This window comes from Arvicola amphibius, chromosome 17 (assembly GCF_903992535.2).
Source record: "Arvicola amphibius chromosome 17, mArvAmp1.2, whole genome shotgun sequence".
NCBI lineage: Eukaryota > Metazoa > Chordata > Mammalia > Rodentia > Cricetidae > Arvicola > Arvicola amphibius.
Window position 1 is genome coordinate 25,095,988 of NC_052063.2, and position 3,077 is coordinate 25,099,064.

Consider the following 3,077-nt stretch of genomic DNA (forward strand, 5'->3'; position numbering starts at 1 on the left):
AGTAGGTACATACGTGCTGCAGTACAGCATAAAGGTCAGAGGACAATCTTGCATGTCATGGTCTCACCTTCCTCTTGCTTGAAACAGGGTCCCTTGTTTGCTTCTGCTACCATCAGGCTATATGGCTGACCAGCATCCAGGGACACTCCTGTCTCTTGCTCCCGTCTTGAGCAGGAGTGTTGGGATCACAGATGCGCTACAGGGTCTCAACTCAGGTGCTTATGTTTGCTGGTAAATGTTGTATCCACCGTGCCATCTCCAATAGCCTGAGCCAGGTTTTTTAATTGTTCATTTCCTGCTTTTGAAGTACTCTTTGATGGCATTCTTTGCTATAGTCCTTAACCTCTATAGAACCGCAACCAACCACTTTGCTGGGTTTCCCCTCTTGATCAGTTTTGCAGAGGCCTGCCTGTTCCCTTAGGTTCTTCTTGTCACCATCCCTAATTAGGCTTATTCTGTGCTCAGCACAAAGGGCCTTCACCAACTTGATGTACATAGGCTCATCACCATTGGGCTGGTGCTTGGCGCTTATTGAAGGCCTTGGCAACTTGGCCGTTCTCATGTGCCAGAACAGTGAGTGGTTCTCAACCTTCCTAATGTGTGGCCCCTTTAATACATGTTCCTCATGTTGTGGTTGACCCCCAACCACAAAATTATTTTTGTTGTTGCTTCGTAACTGTAATTTTGCTACTGTTGTGGATTGTGCTTTCCAACTATCTTAGGCGATCCCTGTGAACAGGTCATTGACCCCCAAAGGGGCATGACCCACAGGTTGACAACCACTGTGCTGAACCATCATGGTTGACAGCAGTCTTCAGCACATCGCCTAAAGCAGTACTAATGTTCATTTCACCTCCAGCAGCAGTGCCTTCCTTGACCATGGCGGTAGTTTAGGGGTAAGACTGAGTCTTGACCACCATGAAGACTCCACTTTCCTGCCATGGTAACAGAGAAAGGGCCAGATTAGTTGAATTATTTTAACCTTTGGTAGTTAGAAACATATTCAAGTGCTTGAAATAGATGGATCTAATATATGTACTTATTTTTTATGTACTAGATTAGGTAAAATAATATGTAGAATTTTGAACTAAAATATAGATTGTGAAGTTATACTTGAGCATTTTAGATTTAAAAATTGATTTAAAAGGGTTAGGTAAGGAACAATCTTTTTAATATAATAAGCAGTTCTTAAGAACTGAACACTCAAAAGATTTGAAGTCCACATTGTGGCAAAATTAATGGCAAGCATTCTTTTAACCTTAAGCGGGTCAATTAAAAAGCACATCTGAGTAATCAAGAGAAGAGACTCAGAGTTGGGGCTGAGGAGATGATTTGTGGGTTAAAACACTTGCTGCTCTTGCGGAGGACCCGAGTTTGGTTCCTGGCACCCAAGTCCAGTGGCTCCCAACTGCCTGTAACCCCAGCTCTTAGTGGATCCAACACCTCTTCTGGCCTCTGCCGGCTGACACACGTGCGTAAATACAAACTAAAAAAGCACAGAAACTCGGAGTGTTTTTATTTTATGCAGTGCATTTGAAAGCGAAGGAACCAAAGCATACATGAAGGGATTATAAGAAGTAACCTTTTAATAAATAAACTGTCTCACAAATCAGAAACAAATTAAAATGCATTCATAATTGACAGATTTGTGAATCCCTTCCAATCATACTCTGCCCAACAACTTGTTTCCTCTGGGTCTTTTCCACAACCTGGTCTCTATGAAATAAATGATATGATACAAAGCTGGTCTTTGAGCCCCTCAGATATTATATTATTTTATTAAGTATACACAAATAAATAATTTTTTAAATTGAAGTATTGGAGTTGGGGGAGAGGACAAGAAAGAGTTGGAAGGGAGAAAGTGATGTAATTATATTTTAATTAAAAGGTTTTTAATAAAAAAGCAGAAGCGCAAAAAAGGAGAAGAAAACAATCAAATTATGGTCCTTCAGAGGAATTATTAACACGAATTATTCTTACATCAGTCATATCGTGATGTCACTTTAAGTCAATCTGTTACTCTTTAAGATTGCTTTGAGATGAAGTCTCTTGATAAGCTACAATAATTTAAGAAAATAGGGGCTGGAGAGATGGCTCAGCGGTTAAGAGCATTGCCTGCTCTTCCAGAGGTCCTGAGTTCAAATCCCAGCAACCACATGGTGGCTCATAACAATCTGTAATGAGGTCTGGTGCCCCCTTCTGGCCTGCAGACATACATGAACACAGAATATTGTATAATAAATAAATATTTTTTAAAAAAATAATTTAAGAAAATAAATTCATGTTCTGTGCCTATATGTACATCAGAGCCAACCACTCCCTGAAGATTCATAGCTATACATTGTAAGCAGTGCTTTCTAAGGGTCCTTCCTACACATGCTCAGCATCTCTTGTTTCTAGGGAATTCTTAAGCCAGATAAAGAGCCAACTTCTTTCAGACCCTCAGGAGACTTCAGGGCTGCCCTCCTCCTCCTCCTCTTCCTGCTCTTCCTCCTCATATTCCTCCTCCTTTCTGGTGTGGACACAACGACTATACTAATTAGATTCCCTCTCAAGATGGAAAAGGCTACAGCCCACAGATTTCAAGTGCAAACCCTGGTTAAGACCGTGGCCTTTGCTGAACCACATTAATTCTCCCAGCTGCTTAAATAACATCAGTCAAAGTAAAAATCGAATCGTGACGACAAATTGTAAGCAAGCCATTTTTAGCTGGGAACACATGGAGATGGTTAATGTGTTTGTTGAAGGGGTTAGTATCATAGTTCGTCGAGCTGTAGTTGTGTTTGGATACACACTGTACAACACTGAGAATGACAAGGTTAAAAACATCCTTTGCTGATTCCATAAAAGCCTGGGGAAGACTTAGATGTGTCTTGATCTGGGCATTGAAATGGCTGTTAAAACACAATTGCAAAGGATCTCGGGACTCGATTTCAATCAATGTTGCAGCTGTCTACCCAGATGCCCCGAGGAATTTCAGCATTAGGTAAGGAAGGAGGTAAACTTGCCCTGTTCTCTGAAGTAGTATATGAAAGACTGAAAATCGAGGCATATCCATCCTGCTGGGCAAACACAGA

General features: G+C 41.1%; 1 pseudogene; it reads right to left on the bottom strand.

Annotated features, from left to right (window-relative positions):
* Positions 1-288: 288 nt before the first annotated feature.
* Positions 289-881, bottom strand: LOC119803678 (annotated as a pseudogene).
* Positions 882-3,077: the final 2,196 nt, after the last annotated feature.